Below are 22,168 nucleotides of genomic sequence, written 5' to 3'. Positions count from 1 at the left end.
TCTTAATAAGGACCGCTCATAAAGAGTTTTCCATCTATATATCAGCTATTTAAAGCACAGTCGGTAAAATTATTACTTGATACTAAGAAGTAATTTTGTCACTGAAACAATTGAACTAAAAGCTGCCCAGACTACCAATATAAGAATTCTCTACAGTAGCTTAATATATATATAAGTAGTAGCTTAATATAAGTAGTAGATATTTATCTAGGATGGACCATTGGTTCTTACTTCTGTAATAAAAGCCAATATCACTTTTCAGTATTTGTGTTATTTAGTGAACTTTACTACACAACTACACAAGATCACACGGTTTGCTTCTCTTGAATCTGCATCCTAGTTCAGTGTTTTACAAGAGTTGGAACATTTCGGTCTTTATATGTTCTTGCAGTTCTAGGTGCATCCACATGCACTTTATTCTAAAATAATTGTACCATCTTGAGATTACTTCTCGCAGAACATCCCCATAGCTGAATCTCTTATATGACAGCAACAATTATATTATGTAGGGGTAATTTAGATTTTCTTGCAAATAACCAATACAATTACTTTTAAATTTTAACTCGAGTTATTTTCTTTTCATTTTCATGTGCTCTTTACAACGAAGATTTACGTCAAGGTTCGTTATTGATATATGAAAAGTTTGACTGTAGGTGGAATCAATATGTATTGATTTACTCTTCTTAATTTTTATTCCCCATGTCTGACTCCACTTATTTATATTATACTTGCGTGTTGTAGTTTTCTGGTTACTGCTTCGCCATTGTCTCTAATAGCAAGTATCGCAGTGTCGTTAGTAAATATAGCTATAGTAACATCTTCTATATGTGTGTCAATACAAGTACAAAATGAAATATTAATTTTAACTAATGTGAAACTGTGTTTTAAATTCCTACTCCTTAACTTAGGTAAATATTATAACAATAATAAAAAATATGTTGTGATACAAATAAATTACGGTAATATTTATATTATTTTGTGAGCGAACAAAAGAAAATTACTTGGAACAATCCAATAAAATATAAAGTAGTAGTTCGGGAACCAGCGGATCCATTAACCGGTACATTGCCGTATAAATTTTGCCATGTCTCGAAAGACAATCCCATCCGAAGTAATTCGGTCGCAAACTTAAGGTTCCGTTAATAAGTGGCCGAGTAAAATATACGGCCCATTGTTGCCGGTTTTACGGGCGCATTTTACGGTGATGTAAGCTTCGCCGGCGTGAATTGAAGCGCCCTCTACGTTCGTCTATTTATTGGAATTCTGATTGGGGTTATACTTTGGCGGGCGAATCAATTTTGCCGAGTTTCGAATTCGATTCTTTGGCTTCATTTCGATTTCATTACGTTCATTCGATTCGTGTTATATGGAGGTTTCTTGTTGTGTGGACATTGAGTATGACACCTTTAGGATAATATCGGCACACCAATCAGTCATAAAAACAATGTTATAATACATCATGCGACAATATTTGAACGTCAAAATTAATGAATAAATGACATACATTAAATAAAAAAAGAATCGTGAGTGATTAATAATGTTTTTTCTCATTTAGTTTTCGGTATAAGTTAATTTGTTTTGGTACAACCAAGATGTCCTGCTAGAACCAATTAGTCTTTTGCCACTGGAATACCATTGCGATTGTCATATTTTATTTTCCTACGGGCAATGATGAGTGGCTAGGGCTTTAGTCAACCTTATTGGAATGTTGCAAGGTGCCAAGGGAGACCTTGGCACTCTCTGGCTACTCATACTGACCATGTCCGTTAAGCTTTTCACGAGTGGGATACCTGATTCGATATGGGCGTACACGTTCCTTATAAAAACACGAAACATTAAGTAACGCGTGGATTTCCTTGTATTGGAACACTTGCAGTTGTGCAAGTTGTCTCTCAGAGACGTACTTCTATCACATTTGTGTTTCAAAAAGATAGAAAAAGACTGATCGGACCAGTATTTTATACAGGGTTGCTATCTGGAGGATTGGGTAAGTATAAGTCAAAAAATTAAAACGCTTATATAGCCCGTCTAAGTTTGCAAAAATGTAAAATTCGTTTTAAACCCAAAGTGGGTTTTCTTCCTTCCTATTTTGTCCTCGTTAAGAAGTGATATAATGTTGTCTGATGCGTTTACACATGTAAACGATTCAGTCTATAAAATTCTATTTGGTATGGTACTAGTTGGCCATGTTGCCAAATTATTTCAAAATTTTTCAAAACATTAGTAATAGTAATTAGAGATTATAAACTGTCAAGCATTGTTTTGACGTTATCTTTGTTTTGATCGTATTTATTTGGCAATATTGGGATATGCTGACCTCAAACATAAGAATACAATAAACATTTAATTTTGACCTGTTAATTCTGTTTACAAGTCAAAATTGATGAGGTAGCGCATTATAAAAAAATTAGAATGGAATAATTTTGATTATTGACTGACTTAGATATTGACTGATTCATTAGAAACTTTATTTCAATTTTCAACAAAAAGTAAATGGATTCAAGTCTGGCCAATATTTTGGATACTGTAACAATTTAATTAAAATTTCTTTTGAGCTATGTGATTAGATGCGGTCTTAACGGAGGTGATGATAAGAATCAACACTCACAAACATCGTATTTATCTAATAAAAATGGGATTAATTTAATATGTTAATCAATTCAATATCTTCATCGTTTCTCTGTTATATTTCTGAATGAAAATTAAAGACTATGTAACTGACATTTCGTATCCATAAGTGTCGAAGCTTTTGGAATGTAAAAGAAATTTGCTTTACTCATGAATTATTTACAAATTAGTAAAACAATAAAGTGAAATTATTATTGTAACCTTTTGGGATAACTGAATGCAAACATTCTTGAATTGGAATGATGAAAAATTTTAAGATATCGTTTTATTTTGCTGGAAATAAGTTATTTTCTAATTTAAAATTCAAGTTCGCGCCAAAAGGCGCACCAGCATCATATGATGTCATTATACAGTTAGTAAACAATAAATGTCGCTATGTTGTATCTCGAATGGCGAAATGGTACCAAAAACGACATTTTTCATATTATTCAATAATCCAATACATTTTCAAGGCAGTGCATTTATATTTTTGTTAACGTTATTAATATTTTTCCGCCGGCGCAGTAAAGGCGACAGGACGGTCCACCTACTGTTGCGATAGTCGCGGGTTCGAATCAGGCTGGGGTATGGTCGTAAATTTATGTTTGTTTTAATATTTGAGATTGTCCTATGCAAGAGTGCAAAATCCGACAAGGAAAGTGATCCCAGTCACGCCAGTAACCAGGCTGGGTAACAGACCGGATATCTTCTGATATAATTTCTAAGTTGGTCACTCGGTCGGTAGGCTTAATGCCGAAGAACGTGGTTCGGAGCCCAAGTTAAACTGTAGATCCACTCCAGATAAACCTCTAGTTGGTAGAAGGAGACTTTAAAATATAGAAAAAAAGTTTCCGTAACCATTATGAAGACTGACGTAATTCGTTGTGATTGGTGTTCAACCTAATATATTAGAGTTGATTTTATCTTCTGGTTATATTTTTTAAAATAAATTACCACTAAATTAATTAATCCCATTTTCATTAGATAAATACGATATTTGCGAGTGTTGATTTTATATAATTAGTAGAGATTGAAAAAAAACTGTTTGGAAATAATTTTTGACATGAAAGTATAACAATTTGTGCAAAAATTATCGATAAACGCTTAATTTTCTCCCGATTCTAATAATTTGATCCATAAAAAAATAAAAAGGGAAAAAACTTATTTGGATCGTGCCCGGTATTACGACCCCCCATTCTCTTCCCCTGGAGTCCCGTAAAAACCGGAGAGAGATCAATGGAAACCTCCATTGTTTTCTATAAAAACAACGGAAAGCCCTAAAGACGCTTTCTTATCCTTTATTCCGTATTTCCTTGGAAAGGATACGCCTTCCGCGTTCCCTAAGGGATAGATTATATCCTTTCTGAAATATTAATCGTTTTTTGATTTAAGCCTGGTGCGATGTTATACATTTTAATTAGCACCGGCAGCGTCGGGACGGCAGAGGGCGGCTTTTAATTAGCTGATGGTTTCTGGGAGGATAAGGTGGATGGATCGGTGAGTAAGGTGCAGAGTGGCGGATTGGACGATCTTAAAATGGCGGCTTCTGCTGTGCGAGAGGTGACAGAGCATAATATCTGATCGATTATGTAACTGTCGATGGCTGTATGCGTATCAGTCCCGACAATCAAGATAGTAGTGGTTACATGTTTGATTAACTAATTTAGTTAATAGGTAAATATAATTATGCGTTTACCTAATGGCATTAATTGTGTCATGTACGAAAACAAAAATCTATACTCTAATAAAAATTACAGTGAACTCAAGTGTTCGTCACAAACGAAATCATCAATCTATTTCCAATTGCAGTTTGCAAATTCCATTTAAAAACTGACAGTATTTTTCCTTTAAATTTTATATTTAACTAAAAATAGAATATAGTTCTTCCTGATATGCTCCAACATTTAATCCGAATTAGAAAATTCGTATGGCTGTCAACTGTCTACAAAATTCTACAAAACATTAGACCGGCCAACATTGCTTTGGTGTTTGATTGTTTTGGTAACTTTCAAATCGCCGTTTAATCATTGTGATTGTACTCTGTACTCTGAATATGCCGAAGCCATTAGATAGTCAGAGTCAGAAACAAAATTATGTCTCTAATCAGTTACTTCGAAGAATAACTATATAATGAAGCCCCTCTCTTGCCGTTAGAGAGGAATATTAATATTGCTAAATGTTAAGTTGCTGAGGTCTCATTTGGACATATTTTTAGCCTGTTGCAACTGCACTGAATATTAGTATATATACTTATATATGTACGAAATTACGAATATTAGCATATATACGAAAAAAGAAAGGCACTGACGAAGTACGAAGCGAATGACGAATGAAGATCACCTTGATGTTAGCTCTATTCTAGCTAAATTTACAAAATATATGAAAATAGTAGATTGTTTTTTTCAATATAAATATAACTTAATAGAATTATTTCAGAGAAAATTGTTAGTCTGGAAAGTATTTATAGGAAATTTAGAGATATGCAGTTCTTTGAGAGTTAAGAAACAGAGGATTTAAATGGTGTAAAGATAAATCACGAAAAGGTCTAATGGAATTTTCCACATACATTGCTTTTAAAAGAATACAATTTTTAACAGCATATAATGAAGTTAAGGAAGTTTGTTTATTTTAATTTGTATATCTAAACGAGATATCAACATTTCAAAAGGGAACATTTGAACACTCATGGCTAGCCGATAATAAAAATGGAGTAAAGACAACAAAAGTTGATGGAAAAATATAAAATTTAGAATAACATTTAATTGGGTTTTGATAGGCCTAATGTGTTTTAGTAATTCATTGCAGATATATTGTACTTCATGCTGGAAACAAGAATGATTTTACTCTGGAGCAGAATTCATATTTTCGTAAACTTTCGGGATATGGGATTATGATTCAATATAATTAATCAGCTGTGCAATATCATTGCACAAATGCTTTAAGGTAAAACTAAGGTAATAATTAAGGAGTATATGATATAATTTTACATGATTTGTTTAAAAATATTGTGGTTGGCTTTTTTATTTAATTATTTTTGAAATTCCCCCGTCTAATATATCATATAATATTGTTGTTACGATATAGCCTCTTCAAATGTCGTCATTGTTTGAGCAATTTCGAGTTGAAAAAAAACTCGATTTGCTACGTGTAGTAAATACGTCGAGCTGGAGTCAAATAAATGTCATTTGGGGCACATACTGCTTGTATTATTAAATCCAAATAAAAACGCGAGGGAAAGTCAATGTATGACTTCCGAACCTCATGATAATAATATTTTATTATTAAGTATCTGGGTGTGTTGATCATGATGTCTTTAATTCGAATCTTGAAAACTATATGCGAACGAAATGCAATATAGAGAGTTTATAACAATGCTTAGGTTATACGTTATTATGTAAAATCCGGCAAAACCTACAGAGAAATACTGTTTATTTCATGGCCTATTTTGCCTATTGCCTAAATGCCTATTTTCATGGATACCTCGTGTGATATTTAGGCAATAGGCGTATAAGAGCTGTTTGAATGTGTACTCACATAGCTCTTATACGCTCTAATAATAGTTGAATGATTAGGCTACCTCCATGTATTTCCTAAAAGGTGACCTATATACCTCCGATTAAATGTTTTTTTAACAAAAAATAATAATTTGCACCGTACAGTGTATCTGAAATACATAGTATACTATACTAAATGTTTACTGCAACATTTAGTACAGTATATTGAAGTTTCGATATTCATTATACGTTTGATTTGAAGAAATTTTCTGAAGCCTATTCAATACTTTTAGAAACTTACGTAATAGTGTTCCGTCACAACCCAATTGTCGATTTTAACGACTAAAAAGTTGTGATTCTGAGAGAATGATTTGGAGACGAAAAAAGGGTTAAAGACAATAAAGTGCAAGAAAATTAGACGAAAACCCATCTTAAAATCACAAAAAACTTTCAAGCAACTTATCTGTTGATGAATTAATTGTTTCAAGACGTTGGAAAAATTCAAAAGGCTGGACATTTTTTTAGGAAAGGTTTCTCTTTCTATTTTATATTTTCTGTTGCGTATTGTAACTGGCGATTAAAAATGGACCTACTACGACAATTACAAGCACAAAAACTGACTGATTAGTCCACGAGTGGCACCCTCATCGACATCAAAGTGGAATAAAGTCTTGATGTGCATTTAGTGGAATCAGCAAGATGTAGTGTATAACGAGCTGCTGAAATGTTATGTTAAGATGGATAAAAATTGTAGATAATTATGGAAAAATGTATTTTTAAAGGAAAAAAATCAAAGTGTGTGTAACAACTCTGTAAATAAATCAGAATAGACATATTAAGACAAATTGTCATATAGGTAAATTTATAAGCTTCTATACAAAGTAACTATAATATTATTGATACGAATAAGAATAATACGAAACGAATTATTCGAATTCCGTTGCAACATTGTAATATTAGACTTAATTATATAAATAGTACAGATTTTTGGATAGAAAACTATAGTTTTAAGTTGTAAAAGCTTTCATTGTTTAAGTACTAGAGTATTTATTTAATTGATATGAAATCGTCGGCAGAATATCAAGTGTACAACAGCAACCTGATTTTTCATCTTGAAATTTGCTACCTTCAACCCGTAATTTCCAATCCGCGTATCCATTCTAAAGCCCCCATACACATCGCGTAATACAACTCCTAATGATATGGTTATTCGAACGCGGTCTGACAATTTTTCGGTTGATTATTCGTCTCCGGGGTCCCGGCGCATAGCGCCAGAAGCAGTGTTTACGGCCGAATTCGGAACTTCGCTTTGCATTTTAATGATGCGGCTTATGGGCTGAAAGCGCTCTATTTTCTTTCGGGCTTTTCGGTGCGGATAGAACTGTCTTATTTAGTGGTTTAGAAGAGTAATTTTGCCTGTGAAGGCTTTTTCGTCTTCTTTTTTTTCCAGGTCCAACTTAATTAAAGGCGAATAATTTCGTTACAAACGAAGGATACATTTAAATATAAATTAAATTAGTCCTTCTGATTAAATTCCGTTAAAAAGAATTTATTACCTTGTTTTATTACCTGCATTATATTATAATACATTTAATATTGACGGATATTTTTGCTTCTTCTGTATTTGAGGTGTCACAGTTTTTTCAAGGAAGCAAAATTAAAATATTATAACTTTTAAAAGGAACATGAGCTATTTATTTATGCCTTTCAAGCTACAGTTGTAAAATTCGCCCGATAAGTTTATTTGGTTGTAATCTTCTTAATTGACTCGCAACGATGTTTACGGCTTTATTTAGAAAATTAGGAGAACAGGATGATTGCAGATATTTTATGAGCTGATTTTTTATTAGAAAAATTCCCGGACTTCACGTTTAACACAATCAACACAAATAATATTCCTTGTTGGCAGTTTGGCCAAGTGGTAGGAGTTCGTATTGAACAGTTCGGTTTTAAGAATTACTATTGGTTTTACCACAGTCAATAATTAATAATTATCAATTCTTGTGTTTTATGTAAGTCTTGCTATGTTTATACTTCACTAAATCAAAAAAATATCAAAAAATTTAAAAAGAACAAAGACCCTTCGTCTCTTTTTCGCTCGAAAGTAGTGAGTATAGCAACAATTTAGTTTTATGTAATGTATGAGATGGATGTGACAAAATTATAATTGTGGTAATGATAGCAATAGTACTATAAAATTAAGCTGGCTTCAAAGCATAGATTGCCAGTGCTTCATGGAAATTGTATTCGATTTCAGGAGTAATAATTATAATAATAGATTATTACTCTCCTATATGATAATAAGTTAATAACTCTGATAATAATAAGTTAATAACTCTGATAACCAATAAACTGTGGCAATTCTAGGATATACTTGTTTTTTATGATTATCATAAATTTAATGGAGTACTCGTCTCGGTGGTACACATACTAAAATTGGAACTATACAGAGAAGCTTAGCATGTCATTTGCGCAATGATAACACGCAAAATTGTAAAGCGTTCCACTTTTTTTTTCAGCGTCCTTCTTATTCCTGCTACCCGTTAGTATATAGTCAAACTTAATCGCCTGACACTGGGATACTGTTATTTCTCTCACAGCCACTTGATGTCCTCAAGCTCTGCATCCAGCTATGGATTCTGTGACCAAGCCCCAGTCTCTCTCTTCCACCTTTTGAGCGACTGCTTTTCCTCTATAAGAATGAGATTCGGACTAAATAATTATAGGAACACTCTAGTCGGGGACAATAGTGATCGATTAATGGGATTCTTGCGTGAGATCGATTATTATAAAAAAATAACATATGAATTGTTCCCTTAACTGTCAATAATAGTCATTTGTCTATGTATATTTTAACTGTTCACCACTGTTCCTGTCATCCTGAACGTTCACAGTTCGCTGTTGACGTTCATTCTATCTATATCAACAATTTTCTATATACACACTTTGTTAGTCACATATTTTACATAATTTATCATAAAATATTTATACATATAAACATTTTGTGTTTGTTCAGGTCCTATGTATGGAATGTACAGTTTTAAGCACAAGGCACAATTGTCTAGTCGCCGAATGACGATAAAATCGTCGAAAGCGTAATAAAAATTAATATTTGCAGATAATATGTATATTTAATGCATAATAAGTTTGAATTCCAAAGTTAACTTTTAATAATATATATGCGGAAACGTCCTTATTTTTGATCAAAAACTGCGACAAGCTTCCTTGGACTTAAGTTGATATATTTTAATAATTTACTTTTATGATTTGGTACAAACATAACTTAGAACAACATACAACATAAAATTCAAACAGATATCTTCGTATTTTTCTTATATCAAATGCATACCACCTCATATAAAGAAAATGCAAAAGGATTTGTTGAAATTTACTTTGATAACACCAGCAGAATAACGCATAGCCTGCATCAAAAGTTTTATTCGAATGACGCCTTTTATTCGAAGACGAAAAAAACGTTACTCACGTCTAACCAACATGACAGAAAACGAAATTTTTCGTTGCAAAATTCTTTTTAAATCCGTGAAGACGATCCAGCAACAGTCCTTAATAAAAGCGCAGTCGACAGGCACCCCGGGGGTGTCGAGTGTCAATGGTACGGCTCCGTGCTGGGCGAAGAACGGTGAGATTAAGTGCGTGCTGTTGCAAAGAGGCCGAAGGCTACGTGTGAAAACTCCCGCCCGGTTGATTTATTATCCGGTTTTTTTTGTCGGCAACAATCGCAAGTAAATACTAAACATATGAGAAATGGCAACTAAATTTACTTAGTAAATTAATAAAAGGCGCATTGACGCTACAAAGAAATAGATCAAATCATTTTTATCAGCTTTTCTATTATTTGTCCAGTTATTGCAGTTCTGAGGCAACAATAAGAAAGGTTGAATTCTAAATATTTAAAATCAAATTTGAAACATGGTGGCGCCAACAAATATTTTGGGAGTATATCATAAAAACGATAAGTATTATAGATATTATAGGTTTATGATATAGCTCGCACCATATGGAACGGAACGGAACTATATGGCTTGAGAATTAATAATTGATAATTGACGGATCGCTGGATGTTGTAAATCTCTCAGCTGGAGCATGTGCACTAGCAAATAAAGCTATCCGTTAAAGATGTGATAATCAGAACACAGTTGAGGAAAGGTTAAATTAAAAGGCGGAGATTGTAATGGTTTAAACATGTCAAACATCATCGAAAACGGTCTGAAAATAGGAGACTCTCCTCAATATATACACTCTCCGAGGCCTTAACAGCTGCGATGAAAAATTTAGTTAAGAAAGTTCTGCCGTCCCAACAGCAGTGTATTAGTTGAGAAGTATACGTTCTTCTTGGACGCCAGCTATGGATTGATCGTCATTAGATTTGAAATTATGTTTATATGGGATCGGAACGCAATCTATCAAACTTTGATTTTCAACAAAAAACAGTGGAATAACTGACTCGCAATTAAATATTAGAATCTTAAACTACTCGTTAAAAAATCCAACACATTTTACATTATTAATAATAATTAATTGATTATTATATGCATATATTAGGACAAGAACAATTTGTGAAAAAATATAGCTTTGCCATAAGAAATGTTTTAATTAAAATAATAACATCATTTAAACTTCAAATAGCATAGAAAGCATACAGAAATCAACGTTTTGTTGAATGTTGTTTCAAACACATTACTATATTGTCGTGTACACTAAACTGTTTATAAATTAAGATTTTTTAATTATATTTCCTTTTCCTTCTTCAAGTCCCTCTCACAGTCGTTGGAATTAAATCTACCGATTATTGGCCAATAATCAACTTAGATATCATTCCAAAAATCATTGTCGCATTTTACACAGTTGTCCATGCCCTGCGGGATTCAAATCCGCGTCTGCATTATGTTATTTGAAAGTTTGTTTTGATGTAGTTTATGTTAAAATCTATACATTTTCTAAATACATTTAACTTTTGATATTTGTTCATAATTTATTAAAATACGATTAATTTTTTCTCACATTTTTTTCATTTTAACATTTTTAGTATGAAAAACTTGATTCATGACATTACCTTAATAGTTTATTCCAAATAACTATTTAATTAAATATATATATATAAAAGTATAACTGAAAATACTAATTTAACTAGTTTTATAATACATAAAGTGTAAAACAATTAACCTGTTAACCCATATTTATATATACGAAACTTGGATATGGTTTACAATATAATTATTATTTATTAACTAATTAATTACTAAATTAGTATTAATTAACATAATAATTGAATGGCGTGCCATTGTGAATTTCCGAAAGTCTAACGTCAATTCAGCATAATACATTGGCGCAGTGTTTATAAAATTTATAATTTTGTATTGTAAAATAACGTGTTAAATTGTAAACATTTCCAAGGATGGTTCCTAAAAGAAAGTTATTTTTTCAGCCTAAAAGAATGTACCAGTGGACTAAAAGTGAGTTGACTAAAACTAAAACTAATTTGAACGTATGGCGCAACTGGTAACATAAAAAAGCGGAATTTATAGTTGTAGCGGGCACTTATAAAAATATATTGATTTGGTATTTATTAATCAACGATCACAATAATTTAAAGTAAGTAAATATAACTTTAAAGGCACCTAAGGTTGAAATAATTAAATAAATCTATTTAACTTGGGCGATTTACATTGGCAGTTTACTACAGTAAGTTAATAAGAAACTGTTATATTTATTGGTTACAAAAATTATGCGAATTAAAAAAAAAATCTAAAGTAAAATTAAAAATTTTACTTTAGATTATTCGAAAAAAAAAAGATGTATATTACGGTTATTGATGAGACACAATGGGATATTTAGTCTTACTCTTTGCCCAGTTATTGGTGTAACTGGAATTATTGTTGCATGTCAGATTTTATCATACTGTTTAAAGACAATTGCAAACTAAAAACATCCAGTTTTGTGGATGTAAAATTGAATAAAATATATTAGAAAACAAGACGCTAATAAACATTTTAAATGTTTATTCTTTACCAAATGACGGAGAAACCTGTTTCTTTACAAGGGTGTAAAAATTCAATGTGTTCGATATGATTACATTTTTATATTGGTAGTGCTGTAAAAACAAACGATCCTGTCGTAAAACGATAGAAAAATAGAAATGAAATAGTGGCTAAGACTGTATGGAAGAAACGAATTTAAAATTGTAATTTTGTAACGTAAGTTATTTGTAATTTTTTATTTGAACGTTTTATTCAAATTTTCATATTACAATTTTGTTTTCAAAATTCAGACAAATATATAACATATAATAAATTACTTTAGAACATATTGCTGCTTGTCTGTTAAATTTAGAATTCATTTAGACTATTGCTGATATAACTGAGAGTAAAGTTATATTAGTTATATTAATGTGTATCTGTAACTGTCCAGAGTATACGATAAAGAATACTCTGTGTAAGCTTGTGTATTTAGCATGTATCTACGAGGATTAAAGGATTAAATTTAGGATTAGGCAGTGATTAAATTGCCAGATAAGGAAGAAATTAAAAGAAAAAAACAGGGAATAGTGGAAAACTCAAATAAGGAGAATGATATTGGTACCAATAGACAATATATATAAAGTTTTGAAATCAATCAACCAAGTATCAATCAATCAATCAAAAGAAATAGTTAAAAATATGGAGGTGATGCTTTAGACATTTCAACAAAAAAGTGACTCAAAAGGAAAACGTAAGATGCAAACACAGCAATACTTTCCAAACGTAGAATAGTAAATATGTTTTATCAGAAGCGCAATATATTACCTTATAGTTTCTCTCACATTTGGTGTTTTATCAGTCAGGATAATTAGTGAAAACTTACAGAAGGTACATAGGCCTGTAGATCAAACAATCAAATGATAAAAAAATCCGATTAGAACTGTACCTTATATGTGTCTTGGAGAAGATTTCGTTGTAAATATAATACAAAAATAAAAAATATAGGATATAAATACTACCTAACAACCTGCTGTCGATCAACATTTGGGTATAGTTGTCTCCTTTTATAAAAAATGTGTTAGATATAAATATTATGTAAAAATATAATTTTTATCTTAATAAAAGATTTATATTTGTGTATACGTGGGTGTCTAATCGTGCCTTTCTTAGATTACTTCATTACTTTATTTAATTTTATTATTTTTATTGCGATACAATTTGTTATACAATATATAATTTCAATGATTCTGCGTAATTTAGTTGCTCCGGAGAGTTATATAAATCGAAAGAAATAATGGATCACAAAAATTCAAATCTTATGTTATCAATCTATTTCACACTATTGTTATACTATTGTTATGTGTTAACTACATCTTATGTTTATACTATCTTAAAATTGCATGAAAATTCATTCAAACATCAATTTTTTAGTAATCCTTTAAGATATCTGCAAAATAAGAACGTTATAGGTAAAAGCATTCGAAAAGTATTCCACTTTTCATTGTTGCCTTTACTATAATCTTCCAAAAAAATGCGGTTATCATATTATTTAAATTGCATTAGAAGAAAAGGCAGTCATTAAGACAGAAAATCAAGAACAAATTACCTGAATTCTCCAAGAAATTTGTACTGAGTGTTAGTAGATAACTACATACATTCATAAATTTCGTCGTACATCACATTTAAAATTGTAGGCATGCTTGAAGAAAAAAGAAAATATAGGAACATACACTTATCAGTATTAAACCACATTAGATACACCTCAAAACTTTTTTAATATACATTTCAGAAACATTTTTATTGATGTGAAACAATAAAAAAAATTAACTCTATCGCGTCAATTCAATTATATTAAAACATCATAAAATCATAAATTTTTTAGTATTGATACCGCAGGAAAAAGGAAACAGAAAAATCTATGCAAAGAACAAGATAAAAACAGCATCGGAACACGGTTGATCTCGGTAAAAAATCGCCCCTTCGTAAGAGAAAAATATAAGAGACCCCGACGACATAAAAACAGAAATTACCTCATTTCCTTGGTCGCTTTCCGCATTTTTTTCTTTATTTCCTTGTCGGACTGTCGCAGCTGGATGTCGCCGATGAAAAATTCCACGATGACCGTCATCCAGGCAGCGGCCGCCGGCGTTCCGACAAGATTGCTGCTTTTATCTGGACCGGATCTGAATAAATCTGGGGTGGGCGCTACTAAAACCGTTTGCGATATCAAATGTGGAAGTTTTCGAAATTGCCGACACCAATTGTCCCGAAAACTACATTTTTATTTAGATATTTTGAGATATTTCACACATAAGTTTGATGATAACAAAATTAAATAATTTAAAATAACTTAGATCGTTATAAAATTGCCAAAAGTTTGTTAAATATCAATTTTTGTCACCAACTGATATATTGTTTGACTTGCCACTTTGGGCATTAGGTTTGACTATTTTGAGTAATGGTTATAATGTTAATGTTTTAACGGGTTATTTATTTTTCAAACTTATTTCGTCTACTTCTAATTATTCCCCTTGGATACAATGCAAATATTTATCCCAATTATCGAATTCGAGATTTAAAACCTCGGAACACATTTCGATGGTAAGTTAAAATGGAAACATCATGTTAGACAAAAAGCAGACCACAGTAGACTGAAAATCAAGCAACTGTACTGGTTAGTTAAAATATATACTCTTTAAAAGATACTCTCAACTTGACCTATAATCAAAGATATTGGAAGATGCACCTTAAAACATGATATAAGGTTGCTATATCTCAGCAACATGGAAGTAATATAGCTACTGGACAATAGCAGCAAGCAGACAAAAGCAGACAATAAGTAAAATTAGAAAATTGAAGCGAACCAAACTACACGAAATTGTTTAGGGTATAAGTGTATTCTTTACTTTATGTGTATTGTTCAAACTTTGGCTTAAGTAGATTAGTTTTATTTCAATTTGGGAAATACATACCGATGTATCATCCCGTATTCGGCTTGATTGTGTATTAATGCAGCTACAACAGAACAGTAGTAATAAATTAATTTTTGAATTAAGATTGTATTAAGTATATCTAATGTAAGATGTAACTAATATTTATCCCAATTATCGAAGTAGTTGTTGAATTCGAAATTTAAAACACGGATTAAACTATTGCTGCTTTAATGATTATGAATTGATTTTGAGGGATTTTTCTTATGAATTCATAACTTAATTGTGAGACGATGAAGTCAAATTGTTTTTCCAATTTTAATTTAAATAAAAGTTATACTCAGAGTCCTCTAATGCTGATGAAAATTTCCATCAGCACTAGACCAAGCAGAGCATATCAGATTCAAAATTAAAGATCTATAGTGGTTACAGGGAAAATACTCCCAACAATGACCTAAGGTATCGGTTTGGCTGTAAGTAATTTATAGAGCCTTTTAGTACTTATGGGGTGAAAATATAGAAATGTATTAACACATCAAAGTAACTAGCAATCCAACGCTGCAAAAACCAAACTCTTCCATTAATTACTAATATTTATCCCAATGTGACCAATGAAGAACTGGACTATAACCACAAATAAAATAGATCTACGAAAAACATAAAATAATGTTACAGCAACGTGTAAGCAATACTGTAAGTGAAGCGAATTAAACCACACGAACATGCATAGTGTATAATTATTTAAGTACTTTAGATTAAGTAGTCTGATTTAATTTTAATTTTGGACATACTTATATATTTGTTCTCCACTCATCTTGCTTGTGCATTGGTGTTATCATTATATTATCAATATATTGTGTATGGATAACCTATGTAGAAGGTAAGATGTAATACAAAAAAAGTTAATGATTTTTAACAGAATTTAGAGTATTTGTTTCGCCTTTAATTGATCCGGAGTGACACACAATAATACTTGAAGATGTAATAATATCATATATTGTCAAATTTTAGAAAACTTGGGAAAAGTACTACCTCATCGATACTATTTACTAGACATTGTTCTTATGATTATGTCGTGTATCGATCGATGTCAAAATCTAACTAAGCATCTTTTTATACCCCTGAACAAAACCTATAAATGAGTTCATTCCTGGATGACCTTAAAATATATTTATCTTTTCCCCGACGTAGATAAAGATGCCAAAAAAATAAGAAAAAAGTAAGTTATCGATTCCAATAACTTCCATTCTTTTGGAATGATTTTTGTATAATCAATCTAATATAATTCTCTAGTTTTATATTGGAACATATGCCAAAAAGCAAAGATATGTGAGGTTATAGATAATAGAAATGAGGATGACGAAGTTAAAATCGATGCGTGTATTCTGATCATTATAAAAAAAAAGTGTCAAAAAAGTGTAAAAAAGCCTAACCGAAAAGCTAATTAGATGGTTTTGACATCTTTTTACGTGAAATAACAGTTTCCCTTTTCTATTATATATTACAGTTCTATTGCTTTTAGTTTTATTTTGTGAAAATAAGTTTCATAAGATTTTAATCAATTCAAGAAGTTCCACAATATTCAAGACAAGATTAATAGTAGAATTATATCAACTATTTTCCATGATAAAATTGTATTCTAAATTACTTTCAACTGATCCCAAGTTTGACGTGATCCTTTTTGGTGAAATAGGTTTGACATAATTATAATTTAATTTGGGTTGCAAATAATGTGAAACACGACAAGTCATTTTTAGAAATTTTTCTATTTTATATAATAATTTAATGTAATTAATTTAATTTAATTTAATCTTTACAAATTACTGTATTGTTGACTAGAGTTAAATAAATAAATTAATATGGTTTTGGATTCATGCTACATATTTTTGAGGGTTTTCTAATGAACCATTTTTGTCTGTTTCAAAAAATATAAGGAGCTGGACTTACGGGCAATGCCGCCCCTAATATGGCGAAATCGGTAAATACGGAAGAAGACGGCAGCAGGTGCAGTAAATAGAAAAGCCGAAACCAAGGCCGGCTCTCCATACGAAGCCTCGGCACCGGCACAAAAAATCCCCTTTCAAGGGATAAACTTGACGTTTTTATCTGCGAGTAATGGTTTTCGGGGATTGTTCCTTAATTGTTTTATGTTTACGCTTCGCGTGTTTATTTAGATACAGCGGGTGAGTTGCAGTGGCGTAACCGCTCCACTGGATTTAGAAAATCGCCCTTCCTTGGGGCGAATCAAGAAAAAAGGAAAAATCGACCAAAGAAACAAACCCAGCAGGTAAAAATGAAGATTTGCTCACCAATTGGAGAAAATTGTTTTATTATATATTGTAATGTATAAGAAAAAACTAATTAATATACTGTAGAAAAATATGAATTTATAATTGCAGTACTACCACGATTTGATGTCTTTGACTGGTACTGAGAGGAATATTGTTACTAAATGTCGGATTTATTGAGACAATACAAAAATAATAATAAAATTTTGTGATACATACACAAAATTAAATTACGAAAAAAACAAATTTAATTTGTAGCTCAGCACCGAATTCAAACTGATATGTTGGTAGTAGTTAAAATAATATTGTAAATAGATAAATAAGTTTAGGTAGGTATTAAGCTAATTTGTGTGTATATAGTAGAATATAAAATACGTGTAGTAGATATGTTAAATAAGTTTTCGTTTATTTTTATTTAGTTATTACAATGTTCATTATGTACATATTTTATTTTAAAACGTTTTTTGTGTTAAAAATTTAAGTTTGATTATTTTTTAATTTTTAGTGAGTTCCTTATTTATTTTTTGAAGTCGGTTAAATTTTTTTGTTAAGAATATATTATAAATATTCATTCTTTTTTGCCTATTAGTAACCAAAACATAATAAATTCTTTGTGATGACGGCTAAAATTTGAGGTCTTTAAATTTATTTGACTACATAAGTTATTTAAAAGAACCCGTATTTAATCTGAATTATGCAATTTGTTAAACTATCTTCTTCTATCTTTCTCTTTAGTGGTTCTATCGTACCAGCGAATATATAGTTCTATGCCAAATTATTTGCAGTTATGTTTTATAATGTACGAGATAATTAATTGCTGCTGATCAGCCTGGTGTTAATAGAGAATGTATGTAACCATTAAGTGTATAGTATTACAATTTTACAAGTTCTCTTCATTGCTGTTCAATCGCTGTTGAAATGAAATGATACCGAGCTATTTTAGAAGTAAATAGATACGATGATGAAGAGTGGATCACGCACGATAATAATATTTGGAAAAAAATAGTTGACAAAGCTCAGAGAAGCTTCACGAACTATTGCAAAGTAGGCATTGACAGGCAGGCATTAAGCTGCCAGAAAATGGCTAAACCATCAGTTCGAGTCTCCACTTTCAACGACTAATACGGTTGAAGCGCACATCAACAGTATAGCCCGGATCTTGCCCTGTACACCGTTCATATGTTCTGGTCTATAAAAAATTGATTTAATGATGCCTGACGATGATTATGAATAGAAATAGAAATAGAGATTCATTCAATTTTTCGACCAAATATTTGAATTATTTTTATGATAATTTAATAATGGTTTTACCAGAAAACTAGGGCATACATCAAAACCGTCAATGTATCTTTAATTAGTGGTTGAAATTTATATGAACAAATTCCCTAAAAAATACATGAAAACGCACTTTCTACGCATTTTATTTTTATTTAAGATTTTAAATTTATTTAATATTAATTTATTTGAATTGTGTCCTGTTATGTAATTTTATTTTGTATAATATATTCTGTATACTACATTTTAATAAAACTAATTAATATGTATAAAGTAGACGTAGCAATAAACCAAATAAATAATTTTTACATGAAATAACTTTTCCCGACATTTTATGGAAATAATGGCAATTATAACTAAGTAAAGTTTCTACATTTATATTAAAATATATATTGAAAATATCATCCTTTTTACCGTAATATTTAAACATTTTAAGAAGGATGTGGTGTTTTTAAACAAAATATGTTACGCGAGAAAAAACCTGAATAAAAAATATGAAAAAATTGAAAACATCACATCATACACGAACAGAACATGCTGACGAGTATGCAAGTATGATGTGCGAATATTATTTACAATTAAGAGGAAGCTTACATAGTATCATCAATATAAATCCGGGCCTGGCCATGTTCACATGAAATCTTTTGCAGGTATTACACGTGGATGTTGTCGCGACAGCAATGGTTAGAAAAATATTAATAACCGGAGCAGAGCTGTGTATGTAGACACTTTCAGAATAAATTGTTTTGTGCTTCAATCCGCCCTGTTTCACTCCATGTTTTTCCATTAGATTTATATTTGTGAATTTAAAAAAGCGGAGAAAGTAACGTTTTTGAAATTAAATCTTTACATTAACTTAATCTATGGGTACTTACATTATTTTTACAAGTGTTGAAATTATTCTTGTTGCTATCTATTGTCCTTACCTGAAGATAAAAAAGAGTTTTAATTACAGTAATAATATCAACAATGTTATAATTGAAACAAAAGAATACAAAAAATAAAAAAATAATAAAAATTAAAACATAGTACATATGGTTCCATGTTGGCCACACTGATTCCATGCAAATAATGGGGGGCATATGTAATGCTTAGTTTATATGCCAAGTCTTGTAAGTTATGTTTTGTTTTGTTTGGTTTTGCGATGGTTAAAATCCATCAGACTTTATCAAATGTTTAACTAGCGATAGTATCCATGGTAATGACAGCATACGCAAAATATGACAATCATCCGCAAAGAGTAATAGTGGGCGCAATCGAATGTTAATTGACATAGAGCGACTAAAATTGAAGAGGATTATGGTCAGACAAAATAAAACCACAGCAAAAGTGACAGTAGAGTTCGACAATAGTTTGAGGATGGTAGGGACTCCACAGAGCTGATATTCATGGAAGGGCTGCGATTGCAAAATCCATTATAACGGAATCCAACGTTAAACTGCAAGAGAAGTGGCGCCACAATCATAAAACCGAGACATTTGATGATTGGAATAATGTAGCATGGTTCAATAAATAATCTCTCACCTTGTTTTCTACAAACAGGCGAGTTAATGTATGGAGAAGCTTAGAATCCTGATGGCCTGGTTCCTACCGTCAAGGATAGGGGAGGCTCCGTTATTATTTAGGTCGCAATATCGCCATACTCAACTGGTCCTCTGAATCACATCACTGACCGGACTACAGCGAGTATTCACTGGGGTATGGGTATCTCGACATCTCCAAAGCTAAAGTTTTTACTATGTCTAAGATATTTTTGCCAAACACTGCCGTATTCTAAGGTGCTAACATACACACAGGCAAAAAAGGTTTTGTCTTGATTTGAGAAGTATCATAATATCATCGAATATCTTTTCTGATCAGTATAGCCACCAAACCTTAACATAATTGAACAAGAAGAAAGAATGAGGAGTAGATTTCTATCTCTAACATCTTTGTTACTTTATTCATCCTCTGTATGTGACTATAAAGCTGCAATACTACTTATAATAGTGTAAAATCTGACATAAACGAAGGAAAAAAATCGATTTTTGTACGAATTGGTGAACACGAACGGTAAGTCTACCATGAAGATCAGTCGATCAACATGAATATGTGATGTAATTTGCAACATGTGATCAAGCGTTGTCATTTTACAGAATAAGTTTGTCGCGTTTCTGCTTGCATAACATGAACCAATGTGGTCAATCATTTATTGAATCCATGTAGTAAACTAGATTCAATAGCGGCATGATTAGATATGTATGTCGATTCGTTTGAACTTTTATTTCTCGAACCTTTTCAATTCAGACCAAAAGGACAAAAATGCAGCAAAAAGTCTAACGAAGACGCGACATTGAAAGTCTAAAGTCATTAAAAATCATTATGGGTTATCGGTATGAATTAAAACTGATAAGTTTGAGTCAAGCAGTGAATACAAATTGTTTAGAATGTATGTAAATAGAATTTTGTTAAATTTTAATTATAGTTGCCCTACAAAATTGTGCTATTAGATAACTTCAAAAATGTATTTATTTTTAACGATCAAAATCCTTCTATTCCTAATATTACATTAGACTTTTTAATGATCACTAACCCCAGTGATATCCTAGTACGATATTGGAGACAAGTGAGCTCTAAGTCAACATACCAGACACTGGTCCTTCCGAATATCACTTATTCCGGTCGATAACTCGTGGTCTAATTGAGCAGGGCCTTACTTCCATTTTTGGGTCATCTCAAATGTCGAGGAATTTTATTTAACGTAGAATTTGTGAAATAATGGACAATGCTATGAATAAAATATATTGCAATAATGTATTTGAATAAGACTTCAAAGTTATACAAGGAATATCAAAACTCACTTATCATGATACATCAAGGTATGCAGCTTGTTTTATATATATAATAATATACAATATAATAATAATAAATACATAATAATATAATAAATGCTGTAAATACATACAAATTTACAATTAATAAATAACATTAAACCTTAAGATATTTGACAAAACTGATTTTTCAAATGAAGTAAGAAGTAATTTTACAACCCTTTCATGGGCTTTAATTAATTTAATAAAAGTCAGTAACCGAGAAAGTTTCTTTTCCATTTGGCAGGGAAAAAGTGTCAATTACGCGTTTTTTTAAAACGACAACCCCGGTAATAAAAGACGCTTGTGCTAAATGATACTTATTCACTTGCTCCCACTTACTTTCTCTATTTCTGTTTAAACCGACGACGGAACTTTGGAGCGCTCTCACTCAAATTACGCATTGGAGGGCTCTTGTTTTTCAACTGTGAATGGGATCGTCCTTGACGGTAAACGAGGAAGTTCCTTTTTGGAAGGAAAGAGACTCGATAGCCAGAACTAGGTCGACCAGCTCCTTTTCTTCCTCCTTCCGTTCTCCTTTGACGAGGACAAAATATAATAGATGCATGTATGTTTGAAAATGGCTTTTGCAGTTTTTACATAGCGGGTTTTAAGCGTTTTTGTTTAGATTAAAGTTAATTTGAAATTTTCCGGATTTTTATAGACTATGCTATTTTATATTTAGGTTCGAATTAAAACAGTTCACAGGTTTGATAGCATCATGGTCCTTTTAGAAACGAAAAATCT

The 22,168-nt window shown here is 31.3% G+C and overlaps 1 protein-coding gene and 1 non-coding gene across 3 annotated transcripts in view; one reads left to right on the top strand and one right to left on the bottom strand.

Annotated features, from left to right (window-relative positions):
• LOC143193098 (uncharacterized) overlaps positions 1 to 22,168 on the bottom strand; it is a 917,882-nt gene that overhangs the window by 130,806 nt on the left and 764,908 nt on the right. The window lies entirely within an intron of this gene.
• LOC143194518 (U6 spliceosomal RNA) lies at positions 8,508 to 8,614 on the top strand. The gene has a single exon (XR_013005357.1). It is a non-coding gene; the product is annotated as a U6 spliceosomal RNA (small nuclear RNA).

The sequence above is a fragment of the Rhynchophorus ferrugineus genome, unplaced genomic scaffold, assembly GCF_030347505.1.
Source record: "Rhynchophorus ferrugineus isolate W39M unplaced genomic scaffold, kcgeb_rfMv2 rfM3, whole genome shotgun sequence".
In the NCBI taxonomy this organism is placed as follows: domain Eukaryota; kingdom Metazoa; phylum Arthropoda; class Insecta; order Coleoptera; family Curculionidae; genus Rhynchophorus; species Rhynchophorus ferrugineus.
Note: the sequence above shows the minus strand (reverse complement) of the source record. Positions and strands in the feature narration are given on the sequence as shown.